General features: G+C 43.8%; 1 protein-coding gene across 3 annotated transcripts in view; it reads left to right on the top strand.

Annotated features, from left to right (window-relative positions):
- MYT1 (myelin transcription factor 1) overlaps nt 1-19,914 on the top strand; it is a 73,420-nt gene that overhangs the window by 11,306 nt on the left and 42,200 nt on the right. For all 3 annotated transcript variants that reach the window (XM_088466993.1, XM_088466992.1, XM_088466991.1), the window contains exon 2: nt 17,312-17,412. The gene's annotated coding sequence lies outside the window, so the exon portion shown is untranslated. The remainder of the gene's footprint in view (nt 1-17,311; nt 17,413-19,914) is intronic.

The raw sequence follows: 19,914 nt of genomic DNA, 5'->3' as shown, positions 1-19,914 counted from the left end.
ATATATATATATATATATATCTCAGGCCCGCTGAGAGCCGCGGCGGGCCCGGGTAATAGGGGGCCTGGCCTAATTGCGGGAGGCGTGGCCACGCCCCCTTCCCTAAAAAAAAAAAAAGATTTGCAGTGCCGCTTCGCGCTGGGGAGGGGGGCGCTCTGGGCCCCCTCAGCCCTGCTCAAAGCCAGGGGGGCACGATCAGTGTGATCGCTCCCCCCCACAGGCTTAGGAGACTGCTGTGGCTGCTGCTCAGCAGCCACGAGCAGTCTCCACTGCAGCTCAGCACACACTGTGTGCTGGGCTGCTGTGAGGGGGGGAGAGCGGCGCCGGACCCGGGCCCCCGCCGGGCCCCTCAGGAAGCGCGGGCCCCGGTAATCTGTACACGCCACCCCCCCCTCTCGGCGCCCCTGATATATATATATATATCTCACCTCTTTGTAACTTTTCACATAAATGAAAACCCATCTCAGGCAGTGTTCCCTTTTGTCAATATTTCTTCATTAATTTTTGCAGACTTCGAATATTATAAGATGCTTAAATATTTTTTTGGTATTAGCGTCATGTAAGATGAGAGAACACACGGCCTGATTCACTACCGTACGCAACTACGATTATGCACGCAATCTGCAGATTGTTGCGTTCTACACATGCGTATGCATCGCAGTGTGCGTGCACAAACCAGCCACTGTGATTGGATCGCAGTGACTATGCAGACCGATCGCAGAGTGATTGACAAGAAGTGCTGTTTGTGGGTGGTGACTGGGGGGGGGGTCGGGCGAACTCAGGCATGCCAGTGCATTTCAACAGCGTTGCAGGGGCATGCATAAATTATCCACTGCGATGCAATACGCAATCCGAGGTCTAATAGCATGCATGGTTGTTAGCAATTCCTGAGTAAGGTCAGGGCTTGTGCAAGTGTGCTAGAGGCTGCGATGGTACTCGATTGTACCGATGGTTTTGCAGTCTTGCTAAGTATTACGGATGTGTGCAATGCATTGTTGCCTACCTTTGCTGTCTCTTCCCCGGGAGAAGCCCTGGGAGGAGAGGCAGGGGGTGGCGACGGGTGTGGGGCCTGACAGTTTGCGTCATTAAGCCCCGCCCCCTCACAGTAAAATGCTTGTGATTGGCTTAAGTTTAAATAGGGGGCAGAGCCAAATGACGGGAATCACGTCATTAAGCCCCGCCTCCTGCACGGACACCCACGATCGCCGCGGAAATTCTCCTTATTCTGCCCACTTCACTAGGAAGTGGGCAGAATGCGGTAGAAATGCCTTCCCTTGCGGTGGTGCGGGGGGTTACCCAAAAAATCGGGAGGGTAGGCATGTATGGTGCAATGTAAAGTGGGCGTCCTTATGTAGTGTTGAGTGGATTAGCATGCTATCGCAGTTGAACTGCATACGTACACAATATTACAATTCGTAATGAATCAGGCCCACAGTTGGGTCATTGAATGTAATGTAAGTTGTTATAACTCAGTGATTCTCAACTCCAATCCTCAAGTACAACAAACAGAACACATTTTCAGAATTTCTGTCTTTTGAAGCAGGTGGGATAATTACTGACCCAGCAAAATAGATAAACTCACCTATGCGTGATTAAATCATACTTCCCTACTTTTGAAAACTAATTTCAGGGAGATTATATTCAGTAATAGAATGTGCCACGCTCGCCATTGAGGAAGGGGAGGGGTGTCATGCTCCACCCAAACGGTGTGCCTAGCTCCACCTATGGGTGTATATATTGCCATTCATGGGTGTTTCCTCCAGTGTAGTTTCCCTCTTACCTACTCTCCAGGTCTCTGCCCCCCACATAGCAGTGTCATCCACCCCTGAGCCCCCACTCTCCATACGTCTCTGCCTCCCCCCTTCTCCAGCTCTTACCTGTTTTCCAAGTCCCATCCTGTCAGTGTGTGATTGGGGCAGGTCCTGCTGCTGCTTCATGTGCTCTAGCAGCTCAGCCTCAGCAGTCATCTTTTGCAGCAATATTTACATGTCAGCATCAGCACCACAACCTCCTGCCTCTAAATTGTGTGCAGTACCTATGGGTCCTGTTTTAAAACTTTTTACAATCATCATTTTTAAAACATTTGACAATCATCAACATGTACACCCCTATGGCACAAAGGATATCATTAGTACCAATATTCTATTTATAGTTAGTCAGCATCCATTCTATGCCACCCAGCATCTGTGAGATCTGTGTCACCAGCACAGTACCACCTGGCACAGCATCCAGTACAGCACCTCATCTGCGTCACCCAGCACAGCACCTTCTCTGTCACCCAGCACAGCTTCCCCTCTGTCACTCAGCACAGCTCCCCTTCTGTAACCCAGTACAGCATCCCCTGTGTCACCCACCTCTCCCTCTCTTTCACCCAGGACAGCCCCCCATGTCACCCAGCACAGCTCCCTCTCTGTCACCCAGTACAGCACCTCCTCTGTGTAACCCAGCACAGCTCCCCCTCTGTCCCCCAGCACAGCTCCCCATCTGTTTCCCCAGCACAGCTCCCCATCTGTCACCCAGCACAGCACCCCTTATGTGCCCCAGCACAGCTCCCTCTCTGTCACCCAGCACAGCTCCTCCTCTGTCATGCAGTACAGCTCCCCTGTCCCCCAGCACAGCTCCCCATCTGTGTCCCCAGCACAGCTCCCCATCTGTCACCCAGCATAGCACCCCTTAAGTTCCCCAGCACAGCTCCCCCTCTGTCACCCAGTACAGCACCTCCTCTGTGTCACCCAGCACAGCTCCCCCTCTGTCCCCCAGCACAGCTCCCCATCTGTGTCCCCAGCACAGCTCCCCATCTGTCACCCAGCATAGCACCCCTTAAGTTCCCCAGCACAGCTCCCCCTCCGTGTCACTCACTCAGCACTATTACAGCATCCTCCCATAGCAGGAAACAGCATTATCCCAGCCACTCACTCGACCCTCTAACAGTGTTCCTTGGAGGTGATGTTCATCCTCTCCCCTCCCTCTCCAGCCAACTATGTCAGTGCCTTTGCCCATGCCATAGGGCTGCGCTCACGGACACCTTCCTGTACTGTTACTCGTAATCCCGCTCTGATCCTCAGCAGCTGCCTCCGGGTATTGTTCTTTTATCCAGGCCCCGCCCCCGTCACATGCGCAGTCCAGCTACTTGACAGGCAGTGGGGAACACGGGGTATTACTTGAACTCTCCGGGCCAGCGGGAAACTCTACAGGGAATCAGGAGTCTCCCACAGGATTTGGGAGGGTAGTCAGCACTGGATTAAATACATCCAGAAACCATGACCTGTTAGTGTAATTGAGGATTGGAGTTGAGAACTACTGCTGTAAACTATAAAAGCAATTAGCTTTGTTAGGCTTCCAGCAGGTTAGACAAATAATATTGATTATCACATTGTCTGCTATGAGTTATGACACATTTGTGAAATCTATCTCAAACAAACAGCGGTGCATGCTAGCCATTTTGTGGATTGAATCAGCTTGTGATAAAAACAACCCATAAAATCACTTAGAAACTGAGGTATGAGGTACAAACTGCCTTATGCCTCTGTGATGTTACAATTTCTGAGGGACCTGACGAACATCCTCCCTCATTCTCCCTCATTGCACCTTACCCCCATTTTGAAGTTGTTATATATAGAAAAAAATCAGAGATATATACATACATGCCTACCCTCCCTTAATGATGCAAACAGTCAGGCCCTGCCCCATCGCAACCCACCTGCTTCTCCTCCCCAGGCTTCTCCGAGTATGGATATATACATTCACATGGGATCATTAGTATCATTTCCCTACATTGGCTATGAAGCACAATGATCTCTATGGATACATGCATTTTCTGAAGAGTATCAATGTATTTTCATCAGCAAGTAGATCTTACTAACTTCTTTGGGGCTCATTTACATTTGGATGTAAATCAATTTTATGACACGCCTCCCAGATGTAGCAGCAATACATGCCCACTTTACCGCCGTGCTCATAGGGGTTGCTTTCACAATCTTCCTGAAAGGCCTTTTCAAAAGTAGGCAATTAAGATATAAGCTCAACAAACAAAATGGCTGCTCCCACTGTGTCTAGGCGACAGGACCTTTAAGGGGGAGATGTCTATATGAAATGTTTCAAAACAAATTATGGATTTACATGTTCTTTCTTGTGTAGTTTTTACTTCTGCCTTATATACAAGCATTGTAAATGAGCATTCTTTTTTTTATCCTAGAGTATCACAAATCTCTTATCACATTGTAAGGAAAAACATTGTAGAAGGGACACAGGCACTCGGAGTTGAAAGGACAGTTGAATTATAATCTGCTCTTAGTAGACCTGCCTCATACATCTGTCATATGTGGGATTAGCTAAACTCCTTAACATGTCACACTGTTATGTGACAGGTCACTGTCCTGGTTTCTGGACTCCGGGTGCTGCACTGAAACCATTTTGCATTTATTTAGCTTGTAGATGTCACTCTGGAAAGACACAGTATATAGACTGCATATTCTGACTGGGTTGAAAACTTTCTCAGTAATGGACCGCTTCCATACTTTCGAAAAGTTTATCTGAAGATAATCTAAAGAGGAAATTTCAAATGACCTGCAATGGAACCAGAGGCATCTTCCTGGCGCACAAGCCCTTAGCTGTACACCCTTGAATGCAGTCAGTCACTGACCAGAGTTATATAGTACAATAATGCAAGGGAGGATATTCAATGTTTCTCAAATCTCTACTCTGTCGTTTATTTAGTTAGCTAGAACATGGTTTAATAAATATATACAATAATATATTATTTTGTAGGCTGAACCAATATTTAGTCTATCCATTCATTAGTCTTTTGTGATTTAACTGAAACAGGAGCCGCAAAGTAAAGTCACGTATACCAGGTGAATTGATAATCTGCATCCTCATGGATTGGTTCAGTACATATAATGGCAGCGAGTAGTCAACAGGAAGTCACTTTAAGTTGCAAGTGATATGGGCTGAAGGGATACAAAAATCCAACTACTGTTCATAGAATACAACAAAACCTTTTTTAAAAACTTCAAGTATTTACATTCACCAGCTACATCTTTACTTCACTACTCCAAAACATGAGGGGGTTATTAACCCTTGAATGAATGGTGGTTAGAGATATACAAATTATGGAATCGGTATGATTTACCGCTGGACACCTGTCCGGCGGTTGGAATCCCGACAGCGGCTGCCCGACATGGGTGAAAATCCCGATCGTCCCTAAGGTAAGTATTCACTAACCTAATTCCCTTCCCTAACTCTAACCATCCTTAGGGTTGCCTAACCCTAGCCTTCCCCAAAGTGTCTAAACCTAACCCCCCCTTCCCCGCCGCCTAAACCTAAGTCCCCCTGGGGGGGTGTCTAACCCTAAGTCCCCCCCCCGGGGGTGCCTAACCCTAACCCTCCCTTCCCCTAGCCTAACCCTAACCTCCCGGGGGGGTGCCTAACCCTAAGTCACCTCCGGGAGCCCTAAACCTAAACCCGCGGCTGTCCGCGCTCGGCGCCCGGCATCACTTCGATCGGGATGCCGGGCACCGGTCTCCCGGCGTTGGTAAAATGACAGGCGTCATTTAACCCTCGCCAGGATAAAGCAGTCGGGAAGCCGGCTGTCAGGATTAGGTCCGCCGGCTTCCCGACTGCATACCCAAATTATTACTGCTGCAGAAACGTTAAATCTGTTTTCTAATGATCTCTTCAGATTGGAAACTTTTTCCCCACTGACAAAAAAATCCCCCCAAACAAACGGATATGTTTATAACAATAGTGTTATGTTCACACATGAATTCAAAATATATTAAGTTAATGTAAAAAAAACATTCAAGAGTGATGCACTTTTCAGAGCAAGATGGATGCTCAAACAACAGGGCAGTAGGCTGGAAGGAAACGTGAAGTTCTGCAAGTGTCAAACATACATAAAAATAGCGTAAAATACATGGAAATAAAACCTACAGCAGTACGATGAACCATTTATACCAGAGCTTCCCAAACTTACAGTCCAGGTTTTAAGGATATCCATGCTTAAGTCCAGATGGTTGAATCAAATTGATTAAGCAAGTTACCTGTGCTCAAATATGGCTATCCTTAAAACCTGGACAGTAATGGCGGAGTTTGGGAGCCTCTGAGTTATACTATAGTTTGCTATTATTTGCACCTGCTTGAACAGTGTCGGTGGTATTAATTGATGCTATATTCATTCTAGTTATTATTTAAAAAACAACAACGCACAAACATTAAATACGTGCCTTTTATTATGAATTAGAGCTGGACAAGAACTGCACCATCCCCACAACAAGCACAGAATGAGGAGCAGCTGACTGCTTTACGCCACCGACAGTATAGATTTATAAAAATAATTACTTCTGCCATCCACGCTCAGAGTCTTGTACACTCACATAAAAAAAAGGAATAAAACATTGGAGGAGGGTAAATTGCATGCTTTTATTTGCATTTTTAGGAAAATTCTTCATGTAGCCAGCTGGGGTGAAAGGTCAGCATTTGCATATAAATGGAAAAGGATGGGGCATGCAATGACGGGGAGCTGCATGTGTATGATTTTCACAGCAGTGCGCCTGTGTTTGGAAGATTAAAGTACACAGCTTGCATTTGGTTATTACTAAATGTGAAAGGGTTCAGATGCTAAATCACAGACAAAGTAATGAAGGCGAGTACTAGGGGGATAGAAGAAAACCAGTGGCAGTTGTGGGGATTTATGTTGGATGTGTAAAGAATAGGCAGGTATGGAAATATAATTTGTGGGCAGCTCAGGTATCTAAATTAATTTCGATCCATGTATTTGCCACTATCACGCTGGCCTACACATAATTCTTAATATACAAAGATAATAAGACTCAGCGGTGCTACTGTCATTTCCATGAGCTATACATTCTGCAGTATGTTTTAATACCTGGCATTCCTAAATTTCCCATTACTTTGCTTTCATGGCAGAGATGTGACCAGTTGGCAGAAACTGCTGCAGTGCCTGTATTTTATTCTAAAAGCTGCCCTTTATCAGATCATTTAAGATAACTTGGATTTCATGAAGAAATGTTGGTTTAACGTAGCCCTGACACAAGCATTGTACCGTTGATTGTTGTTTAAATTGTCTTATTAGTGTGTGTAATTCCCAGCATCACTCAGCAGCATCAGCAGAGTGACCTGTATCATTTCTCATCATTCTAGTAGTCATTGTATGAAATGTTCCTGAGAAAAGCAATGTCCCATTATATGTGACCACCTGCCCCTGCCTTGTGTCAGCACCACCCACTGTGTAGCAAGTGACTGTCACTGTTTCTATAACTGAACTAAACTCATCGCTTTAAACCAATATAAATATACACTGGTGTTTTTAAACAAAAAATACATCATATGTTCGCTGATGGCGACAGGTGTACTTTAAATTATACTACCAGCCTCAGTGGGACCAGTCCAGTATGGTAATGTATTTACCTGGTGAAAACTGTCTTCCTCCCTGTGTTTGCTTTTTAGCAATGCTGTGAAAGGTGATCAGCCTGAACGTGCCTAATGTTTGATCAGACTTACATCTGTCCTATTCTTTACAAATTTGTTTCTCCTTCCTCCCTGTGTGGGATGACAGATGGACAGAGAAACTCCCAGGGAGCAGACAGGTAGGCGAGGCGTGGCTCTGACAGCAGGCAAAACGGTGCAGATCAAGGCCCGAAAGGGAGTATTCCTGTCATCCCTGTAGTAAGAGACCTCCCCTTGTCACCTTTACTATGTCAGCAGCAGACAGATGGATGGTTAATGTCTGTTTTCTATTCCCCAGTTACAATAGCATAGAGTGACAGGAGATAAGGACCACTTGACCCACCTGCCAATTTCTCATTTCCCAACCTGCTGTCGGAGGCTCTCCTGCTTACTCTTCCCTACCTCCTCCCCAGTGCGGATAACATATTTCTTTTGCCATGTATTCTCAGAGACAATAAAAGAGAGACATTTATAGGCCAAGTGCACACCTGAAGGTGACCTGTTATTTATTTCACTAGTACATAAACTTTCCATCACAGAGTAGACCTCACTGCATTCCTCTCCTTTTAAATAAGTTACTGTATAAGAAAATTATAACGGTTTCACAGCAGGATTGTCACTTTATTAATCTTTAAATGTCCAGTTATTCTACCCAGAGAGCAGGAAGCAAATCTCCTGAGAGCAACAAACTCTATATTTTTACTTACTGTCATTTCATTACTTTTGTTCAAATAGTTATTTTTCAAAGCAAGAAAGTTTTAAAGAAAAGTTGTTTTAGGCATAAACAAAAAAAAACATTTAAAAAATACTGTACTAAATATATTTCAAACTGTATTTGTAAGCAATTTAATGCACAAAAATAATATTTACTAAATCATTTTATTGCCGATAGATAGTAACAGAATGCCACCTAGTGTCCAAATATATATGAAAATCAGATTATGTTTTTGGGGTTTACATGGACCTATCACTGCACACACAGCAAAGACAGCCATTTCTGGGGTCAAGCAATATTCAGAGGAGTGAAGTCAGTTAATTCCCTAGGAACTGCCTCATGTCTCAGTGGTGCCACTAGTTCCTAGTGAATTAATAGGCTGAATATTGGTTTGGCCCACAAAATGGCCGCCCTGCTGTGTGTAGTTGACAAGTCTTCTTCATAGATCTGTTTGTATGTTAATGTGATTTGAGACGAGGCAGAAGCCCTTTAAACAGATCCAGGAAGAATATCCTATAACTAATTAAATTTAACTGCAATGTACACATCTTTTTAGAGGAAAAATATATATATGCATGTCTCCTTAACTGGTGCCTATCAACGTATTAGAAACAGATTGTGAGAAAGTTGTATGCAAAACATAAATCCTGGGAGCTTGAGCAGCATGTTACCAGCATTTAAAGGAATGTAATCTTATTTTTTTTCCCTATTAAATGCAGAGAGCTGGGTGAAGGAGGGAGGAAGTGGTTAGAGATCATTCCTGTAAAAGGACAGTTTTTCCATAACTGTGATAGGAATATTGATAGACCTTTTTTCTCCCTGTACACTAACAATGCATTTTCTTCCTAATTTGTCCGCAAGGCACAAATATCAGCGAGGAAGTGGGTAGAGAAATATAGAGTAATAATTTATTGTTACAATGCGCTAGATTGTTAGGCACCCCCCTCCTATTGGTGCTTTCACGCCTTCCTGCATAATTTTTTTTTTCTTCTTTACTGCGTGCAGAATAATAGAACAAGCAAGTGTGGAAAATGTATTCCTGTAGAAGGATGGATGTGTGCACACAGAGTGACTGCGAAAATCTATTCCTGCACTTTGATGATTAATATTAAGGTCTCTCAGGGTTTCATTCAGCTCCTGTATAAAGTACACAGTGATGCATAGCTTCTGCATTTAGCTGGAAGGCTAAATTGATACACTACACTTTGTACTATACTGGGCTATTGTATCCTGTGAATGTTTGGGTGCTAAGAGGCATAAAACAATACTTCTGATTTCAGATGGTCTTTCAATGAACCCGTGCCCCACCCCATGACATATGGGATAAGATAGCATCATCCAAAGCAATGTTTTTCTGCTGCAAACCAGGCAGAATAATTATACTGAGCCACATGTATCATGTTTACTATACTGTGTGATGAAGCTTCTACAAAGACGTCTAATACCGTATATACTAAGCAAGGAAAAGAGTATGCTGTAATAGCAGCCACAATACATGAGAGGTCACTTCTAGCTCTCTGGGTCTTGTTATCATCATTGCGCATAGAGACATTCACCTTTATATTAATAATAGTATATGCTGTGGTTGTACAGTCACATAAACAACCTACTATTTTCCAGGTTTATTTAAAGCAAAACAATTGCATGTAATGGAGGCAGCTATTTAGGGCTGAACAGAACTCAACAGAACATTGTATTTAAGTTTACTAGGAACCAATCACTGAGGCATCATACTGTATGCCTCACACCTCAGTGATCTAACTAGTTCATGGTGATTTGCCTACAAAAATTACCTTTTTCTTCACTACTTTCCAGTGGATTGATACACAAAATGTATCATGTTCACTCTATAGACCAACTGCTGTCATTTATGTTACATTTGAGGCAGAGATGTGTGTATTCATAGGTAAACTGTTTCTTGTTGAGTTCCGAATGTTTCCTCATCACCCATCCAGCACTATGCAACTCCATCTGCACCTGATCCCTGAAGGTCACCTGAAATGAGATATCTTAGATCAGCTTTTATGCAACCCAATATCTACATCTTGCTTTACGTTGACAGCTGATTTGCGCCAGCATTTCTCCTGTAATATACATGTATTTCTGCAGAGAATTCTTGTATACTTCCGGAGAGTTTTTTTTGTCTTCACTCATGAGAGCTGATGAATTATGTGCATTAACAATAATAAATGAGAATTATTGTATCATTTTGTCAACAGTCTATTTTATGGTGTAACTGTCTGCCAGCTCTAAAGCTAATATTTACTCAGTAGCAACTAAATATTCCAGTTTGACACTTTGTAGACATGGTTCTCCTTAGTAAGCTGTCATATATGTCACTGAGCTGACTTATTCGGGAGGAAGTGTTCTTATAAAACCTGGCAGGGAGAGAAAGGGGCCAGGAAATATTTAAAAGGTCCCTTTTATTTAGAAATAAACAAACAAAGAACAGCATTTGCTTCTAAATAAATGCATTACATTATGTATGTAAATTAACTTTAGGTTCAGTGCAAAACAGAATAATAAGTTACAGCCACTTTACATTTTACTTGAGCTATGTATTAAAGGACTGCTAAAAGTCAAAACAAAAGTTTGCTGATGGTGCTTACACACTTACCGATCTACACACAATCCGACAATGGGCCTGATTCAGAGCCGGTCGCTATTTGCGCTCGCTCGTCCAGAAAATAGGGGTGGCTATTCAAATGAACCGTTCGCTGTTTGCAGTCTGTTCACGCCTCTAGGTCTGAACGAGCGAACAAAACTTGCGGTCGTTTTTTGGGAAACTACGCCCCCTGTCTGCTCGCATCCTACGTCATGTCCGCTATTTATTAGATTAATCGAGTACATCGAACAGGGTATGAGCTGCTCGCTATTCTTGTGGTTGGTTTTTGCTACCACAATTTTGCGAGCAGTTCTGGCTATAAAATAACCCAGTGACGTGGTCAATGACGCTGCTGTTTTAAATATGCACACCCATAAAACGCCCGTTTTGACCTTTAAGCATGCCTGCGATCGGATCTCCACTCCCCGTTTTCAAGCACCTTCCCCTGTTACCACCCACATACGCCTCATCCTGTCACTCAAATTAGCAGGCATTCGCTATTTTGCGAGCACATGAATTTCGGCCGCACTGACTGGTTCGCGCATGCGTATAACGATTCGTACGCATGCGCAGTTGGGCAAACATCGCTCGGAGCGAACGAGCTGCCACTTACGAGTGGCTCTGAATCAGGCCCAATGTGTTTGATTTCCCTTGAAACTCCTCCCCAGCAGCTCTGCACACGATTTGATCCATCTTCAAACAATCCATCGTGCATCTGGGACTTTTTCCAGTGCATTGTGTCCCAGATTGCCAGATCTGCCCTACAGCATGGCAGATCTGACGATGCGATGTGCGACCAGCGGGGATGCGCATCGTGATCGTGAGTGGGGACTCACGATTTGGGCATATTTTACACAGTCTGTCGTTCCAATGCGTCGGAATCGGGCAGATCGGGTAAAATATCGGTAAGTGTGAAGGTACCTTTAGAGTATATAAAAGAGCTAATAAATTAATAACATTCCAAAATATATGTAAATGTTTCAATGATTTTGAGAACTTAAGAAATCATACTGATCCCTATTTACTAACGGTTGATTTTAATCAATCTTACTCAATTACAAATCGATCTAAAATGATCAACATCACTGTTGTGTTTCTGGAGCTAAATCACACACTTACTAATACTTAAAAAAAAAAATGTAAATGTCTGTTAGTGATGGGTATATTTACTAAAGTGCGGGTTTTTAGAAGTGGAGATGTTGCCCATATACTTTAGAAAACTGTAAAGTAGAATCTAATTGGTTGGTAAGGGCAACATCTGCATATTAGTAAATATACCCCGAAATGTGTGATTTGGCCCCATAAACACAATATCGATGTTGATCTATTTAGATTGATTTGTAATCGAGTAAAATCGACCTTTAGTAAATATATCCCTAGAAGTCATTATGGGAGTTCTTTTCCTGCATACAACAGACTTCCTGGGAGGGATGCACTACACATTGCATTATGGATGCGGTACATTTCGACACTTATTGGGTACATACTGGTGTTAATAATACTGGTATGTAGCTAGTATTGCGATTAAAATAGCAAAGGACACCTCTTACGAAAAGAGCTGTCCTTTGCGATGACAGGACCCAGGCGTCCTATCTGCGTATATGTGATCGACGCGCACATCATGGGAGACACTGGGAGGGATCAGATTGGATCCCTCTCAGTGAACACTGAGTAGAGAAGCCTGTAGCCTTCTATTAGGCAACATCATCTATACATGGCGTTGCCTAATGGGTCCAAGCTCCGGAAAGCATCGCATTCTGGAGTTTTGTACTTATGGCGATTGCAGCCAGAACTCTGAAAACTGCAGTTTTGTGAGTTTTGGCTGCATTTTAGCCTTAGTACATCCCGTCCCCTATCAGTTATCTACCTGTGCTGTAGAAATGGACAGATACCATTGTTTCCTTGTAGTCTCCATTTCTGTTTGGAAAATAACTCAAGAAATTATTTTGTGGACATACCAACGTTTGACTTTATCCACTCAAGGACATGACCACACCATTTTGGTGCATGTCACATCTCCAAGTATCATGTCTAGCATCAGAAGCACTAGGCTACCCCCACTAACCTTTTTTCTTAAAATGGCAGATAAAGTTTGTAACACAGTTCCGTAGTAAATGGGATGTTTCCCCCCAAACGTTGGGACAATAGTCCTGACAGAACTGTCCTACTTCAGGTGTGATTTGGATAGGTTCTCTCAAGGTATGGAAATATTTACTGTATACATGTGCATGTTACCATTACATACTTGCCTACTTTTGAAAAAGCATTTGAGGGAGATTGTGAAAGCCACACCTATGAGCTCGGTGGTAAAGTGGAGTGTACTGCTACATCTGAGAGGCGTGTCATATTACATCCAAATGTAAATGATCCCCAAAGCAGTTAGTAAGATCTACTTGTTGATGAAAACACACTGAGGGGTCTATGCACTAAGCCCTGGAAGGAGAAAGAAGTGAATGGAGATAAGGTACCAGCCAACCAGCTCATAACTGCTATTTTTCAAACACAGCCTGTGACATGATAGTTAGGAGCTGAATGGCTGGTACCTTATCTCTGTTCACTTTATCTCCTTCCAAAGCTTAGTAAATAGACTTGATACTTTTCAGAAAATGCAGGTAGCCATAGGGATCATTGTGCCTTATAACCAATACAAGGAAATAATACTAATGATCTAATTTGAATGTATTTATCTCTGTGTTTGTTTATATATATGGGGGGGTATGGGGTATGGGGGTATGGAGATTGAATCATCCCCCCCTTTGGGCCCCTGCTTCCATATCACCTTATTGTACTTCTCACCCCCCCCTCCCCCACACACACTTCTCCCTGCCTGCTCCTCTCTCTCACACCCTGCCCTTCTCACTTACTGATTCCCTCTCTTTCACCCCCTACAATACTAACTGCCTGCCTCCCTCTGTCTGCCCCTCTCTCACACCCTCCCCTCTCTCTAATTTACTCTGACCTGCGCTGCTGGAATGGAGCCACCGGGAGCCTCGGTTCTTCGTTGCAGCTGGCGCCGATGCGTGCCAATGAGAAGCTGCCATTTAGCAGCTTTTCATTGGCTGGCGGCCGCGAGCTCCGTGATTGGCTGGCGGCCGCGAGCTCGGCGATTAGCTGGTGGCCGCATACCTCGTGATTGGCTGGCGGCTGCGAGCCTCGTGATTGGCTGTCAGCCGCCCAGTGCGTGGTGCTTCTAGTGCAGCTGGGACCCGGTACTTTGTTCTGGCTAGTTCTGGCTACATGCCAGCGCCTCTGCTGCCCCGATCGAGATGTGTTCTCTGCGGGACACATCTCTCTACACATTGCCGCCACTGATCCAGCGCTGGGATGCCATACTGGATCCCAGCACTGGTACATTCTCCTCTGCATCTAAAATGAAGTGGGGCCGGGAAGTGGCGGTATACCGCCGTATACCGCTCCACTTCGACCACTATATATATATATATATATATATATATATATATAAAACAGCTTCATAATGGGGGTAAGATGCAATCAGGGAGCTTGCTAGACTATCAGGGAGTCAGGGGAGATTTCTACTATTTCAGGGAGTCTCCCTGACAATCAGGGAGAGTTGACAAGTATGTACCATTAGGGGTGGTCACTTAGAAGAACACAAACTGATTTTATTGGAGTTATTGTCCATTGATTTCAGTAGCAGTGGTCACTCCATATGGTCACATATCTCAATATGACATTCTAGAACCTAATGGAGGCAAACATTTTTTTGTAGGGTGAGTGAATATTCAACCTATTAGTTCACTAGGAACATACTGTAATTAAATAGAATTAAATTTCCGATATCAACCATAAAGACACAATACATTGTTCAATGTTAACCTGACATTCTACTTTAGCTCTGTTAAATAAATAAATATATTTCCTACCTACTCCATTTTAGGCAGCTGTAGCTCCTCCCTCACATTTAGTACAGTGCCTGAGACAGCAGTCATTTGAACTGCTGGGACATCACTGGCCCCATCCCAGTGTATTAATCAACCAATCAACACTGCACTTCTGCAAAGCTAGTCTGCACAACTGAGTTACAGAAGCACCTCCCTCTCAGCATAGCAACCTGATGCAGAGGAGTGGCAGAGAGAAAACAGATAAACACTCTTCTGTCTAGTTATTGCATGTGTATATTATACAGCTTAGTAAAACACAGCCATTAATCAGAGGCTTTACTTACTCTTTGAACTAGTCACATGCCTGCAGAATTGGGAAGAGCCCATTGTTCAGCCTAATTGCTGAAAAAACAGATCTGTACCAAATTTGGCCACACATGTTACAGCCAAACTGACCAGATCTGGTATTTTTGTCAAGTAGGGGAGGTAAGCAGGTCTTGAAGACGCTCATGTCAACTATTGTGAGCCAGTGAAACAGAATTTCCACACAGGCGGATCAATTTGGGTCCACATGGTGATACTTGTAGTTCTACAGCAGCTAGAGAGACAAAGGTTTGTTTCATTTAAAGATGAACGTCAAATAAATCTTAACAAAGAAACAAGGCAGTGCAGACATTTTTATATATATCTACTGTTGCATATATATCAGTGCCTGCAGATGTATTCCTCGGGAGATCATTCCACATGGATGGATAATGTTTTGCAGCATATGAAGAATAAACATTAGTACTAATTTCTATGAGTAGCAAGTCATTATAAATATTTCATTCATAGATTTACCAACCCACCCGCAGGCTGAAGAACAATCCTTTTATCTGCAGGATTCTGCCTTTATTATCATTTTATTACCATTAGTCATAACACTACTCTAGGAAAGTGTATCAATGTGCTTGTTTTCGAGGTAAGAAAATAACTGTGTGTGTGTGCGTATTTGTGTAGGTGTACATATTATTTCAGGGTATTGCAAGTAGGGTTGTAATGTTGTCATTCACAGATCCAGATTTGTGGAAAGGTAGTTTACCAAATGCCGGCCAGAGCTTCTCATGGTTATATAATAGGTATTACTGGTATAAAGTGACAGCCTTCATGTTGGTGGACTTGTTGTGATTGAAGAATCAGTTTGAATGGTCTTGTTCATCACTAATTCTTTTTTGTTAAGTAATTTCTTTTTGATCCAATTGTCAGTGACATTTGCCCCATAAAATTAAACAAACATTTTATTTTGTGATATGTGCTTGAAACTTTATCTCGTCACCCCCTGTGTTGGTTTGGCTTAACAGTATATTTCAGAGAAGTATCGGTGGCTGCTGCATAACCTCTCAGCCAGCAAAGCTGTAAATCACAAATAGTATGAATTAAACTTCATTAATGGTCAGGGTACACATACTATTGCAGCTACTTTCTTGGGCAATTTTTTACAGGATAAGAGACGTATTGGAAAACCTTGTTCAAACACCATTGTTGGCTCCTTCTGACCTTGGACAAGTCACCTTGAGTCCAAGGCGGCCCAAAACTACATTGTCAGCCCAGTTGGCCAGGGAAACTGTGTTTGACAAATTCCGTGCGCACGACTCTGTGTGTAATTTGTTTGCTATGCAAAAATCAATAATAACAAAAGCATGAAACAAGTTAATATTTGATACTGAAGCAAAGATTTGAACGTTGCAGCCAGTTACTGTTGAACAGAAGATACATTTCCGCCCGGTATGAGTGGAGATATGCTGGCACCTGTCAATCACAAGCACTTATGTTTGTGAACAGCAGAAAATTACAAATAGCATTTAAAGCCTCGCTGACTGGCATGTTGTGATACCTTGCCACACGACGAAACTCTTGATGTCATAAGAACAGTAAGAGGAGAGAAGGCTTCTGGCACTCTGGGGCTAGTTGGAGGAAAATGCCATTTTTACTGCAGGCGAGATTCATTACAGTGAATGCAAAAGAGGGAGTGGAGGAGGAGAGAGCGAGTATAATAGCTGTGCCCCCACCCCCCAGCTGCACTATGATCCATCAGGTTTTATAAATGCAGCTGTGGAAGATTTGTGGGCAAGCAAATCACTGTGCAGAATTCAGTATTCATTACATCCAACCCCCCCAGCATCCAGCAACCCCCAACAACACCACTCAAGTGTCACTCTACATCATGAATCTGTCCTTTTACCCTTTATATATAAATCCCAACATGTGCGGATGTATGCAGCTCCTTCTCGCACCTGGCTTATTCCTCTTTTTGTACGGGGTTCGGAGTGCCCTTGTTAAATGAATCATACAAGAAGTAAAATAGAATAAAATACAACATTTCCCTTTGTACTGCAGGAGCGGATATTATGCCTAGGCAGAGCTTTAACCACATATGACCATATTGTAGAAGACACGTCAATATTTTTATCATTGTAAAAATAAAACGATGCTCATTCTTTGTTTTTATGTACTATCTTATATTGAGATCTGTAACACTCTATGTGATCCTACAAAATGTTGTCTGGGAAATGAGGACAATATGAGTTATTTGATTTTTATTCAAATGTAAATTGTAACAGTAAAGCAAATCAGTGGCAATATATGAACTTTAATTCATGTCTCCCCTACTTATTAATTTTCTGTTCTTCTTGGTTCCCCCAGAAAATGAATTCCGAGGTGAGCTGCTGAACCAAAGGTGGACCCGTGGCGATAAAATTAACAGCTGTCCCAAAAAACAAAGATTAACCAGCACCAGGTCCAAGGTGAGGACAAAAATCACAGTTACTCCACACCTTTTGGGTGGCCTAAACACCGATTGCGGCATAACCGTGTAACACTATTTCCGCAGTCACTCCATTGGTGGACATATGGACTCACTGGTGATTTTTAGGTGTATTGTTCCAAAGACAACAGCAATGTTTACTGATCACCCCCTGTCGTCCCGACCTACTTACGTCATATGACTCATTTTGAAACTTTAAGGACTGACTGCATATCAGTTATGACTTCTGAGAGGGAAAATACACCTACAGTAGATATGATGATCACCTCCTGCAAGCATCTTATTGTTGTATCAAGTCTACTAATTAAATAAAATGTTGTTATTTTATTGCTATGTTCCTGCTGCAGATTGAGGGGCATATTTATCAAGAATTGCAAATATGCTTTGTTAACTATCATCTCTGATTGCTACTAAGCTTATTGAAAAGACACTGTCATATCAAAAGCAAATCAGTATAGTGATAGTGTCTGCTATGACTATACTGCAGGGTTGTTACTCAGTCGTGCCACTGCACATGCATGCTATTGGGCTGTGCATGCGCCTAGCTGTGACCCTGCAAATATGGAAGCCAGAAGCTCCAGCCCATCTGGGAGGAATCAGAAGATCCCTACCCGGCTTGGCTTTCTACATAGGGGAAACTGGCTAACACCATCTAAAGATAGCTTAAGCAAAAGCTCCATAAATCTAAACTTGTCATAATGGGTGTAGTATGTATTACCGCCGGCCGCATGATTCAAATCCCGACAATGGAAGCCTGGTAGGGGTGAAGATCCCGATCGCTAATAAGGTAAGTATAACTAACCCTATTCTCCCCACTAACCCTCCCTTAGGGGTGCCTAACCCTAATCTCCCCCCCAAGTGCCTAACCCCCCTCTAATTGCCTAAACCTAACCCCCCCCCCGTCCCCGCAGCCTAAGCCTAACCTCCCCGGGGGTGCCTAACCATAACCCCCCCTTCCCCTAGCCTAAACCTAACCCTCCCGTGGGGGGTACCTAACCCTAATCCCCACCGGGAGCCCTAAAACCTAACCCTCTCCTCCCCACGGCTGTCTGCACCCGGCACCCGGCTTACCTTCGTTCGGTATGCCGGACGTCGGGCTCCTGGCGTAGGTCTAAAGACAGGCATCGGGTTTTCGCCGCCTGTCATTAGTACCTTGCCGGGATTTCACAATCGGGAAGCCGGCGGTCGTCATTTAGACCATCGGCTTCCTGACTACATCCCGTCATAATTTGTTAATTACACAAAGAACTATGGTAATAACTGCTGTAATGTGTTTTGTACTGGTTGCAGGAAATTTCTCTGACAAGTCCAACATGTTAGACAACCTAATTTCCCGATTCCGATCACTTTTTGGTCGGAATCGGTAATCGGTGAACCCCATACATTGCAAATATTTTTAAACAATCATCTGCAAAATGGGGAATTGCCCCCAATTGATTGTTGTATGGGCCCCATTAGTTGGCTCTATTAATATTGCAGAAATTTATTAAGCGTGTAGATCAATTCCGTGCTGAGAATATGAAAATATTGTTACATGTCAAAAAGGCAAGCGGGGGAGGGATATGTCAGATGAAGGGCATTTTTTAAATACTCAGAAAATGCATATACAGTTTTGTGGCTCTACATACCTACTTTTGAACAAATACAACAGCTTTTGCACTCCAATTTGAAGGCCAGGATTGCGGTGTCTGTGGGTTTGCACAAGAATCACTGTCTGATGGAGTAACTTGGCAGATTAGGGGCGTTTCCTGCTGAGCGTGAATCAGACACGTTTATTGTTTTGCCAGATGAAATAGTTTGAAATGGATAAAGGGGTGGAGAGAGCATAGGCAAATGCAGGGGGGGTTTCCGGTTGCCTGGAAACCCCCCTCCCCAGGCCACTCCATGGGCCTGATTTAGAGCCGCTCGCTCTGACAGAGCGCTCCCTCTGAATCAGGGCCTGGCTTTTTTTTTTTTTGGAGCGGCCTCCTGGCTTGCAACGACCATCGGGCTTGCAACGAGACCCTTGTGGTAGGGTCTTGTTCTTCGCAAGCCCCAGAGAGCTTTCGGCTCTTACAGAGCCGAAAGCTCTCCACTGACATCACTCGTGATTTCAGTGGGCCGCCCCCAAAAGGCAGGCGTTCTCATGGGAACGCCTCCGTTTGGGCAGCCACCCCCCCGGCCCGCTCACCAAAGGGGTGAGCTGTCACTCAACATCGACAGCTCACCCCCTTTGGTGCGAGACCCGGAGCGACGGATTGCCCATCGCTAGCCGGGTCTCGCGCATGCGCACGACGGAGCCGGCTCCGTCGCGCGCATGCGCTGTGGGCTACCATCGACCCGGTTGCGAGCGCTCAGCGCTTGCGACCGGATCTGAATCAGGCCCCATGTCCACTATAGAAATAGTAATATAGAATTGTATTAGTGCTGCATGTTCTTCTTAGTATCACAAATGAAATAATTAGCACCATCTGTGCATTTTCTGTGTCCGCCACTAATAAAT

The sequence above is a fragment of the Taudactylus pleione genome, unplaced genomic scaffold, assembly GCF_031769625.1.
Source record: "Taudactylus pleione unplaced genomic scaffold, aTauple2 ptg000069l, whole genome shotgun sequence".
Taxonomy (NCBI): domain Eukaryota; kingdom Metazoa; phylum Chordata; class Amphibia; order Anura; family Myobatrachidae; genus Taudactylus; species Taudactylus pleione.
The sequence above is the reverse complement of the archived record's forward strand: the minus strand, read 5'-3'. Positions and strand labels throughout refer to the sequence as shown.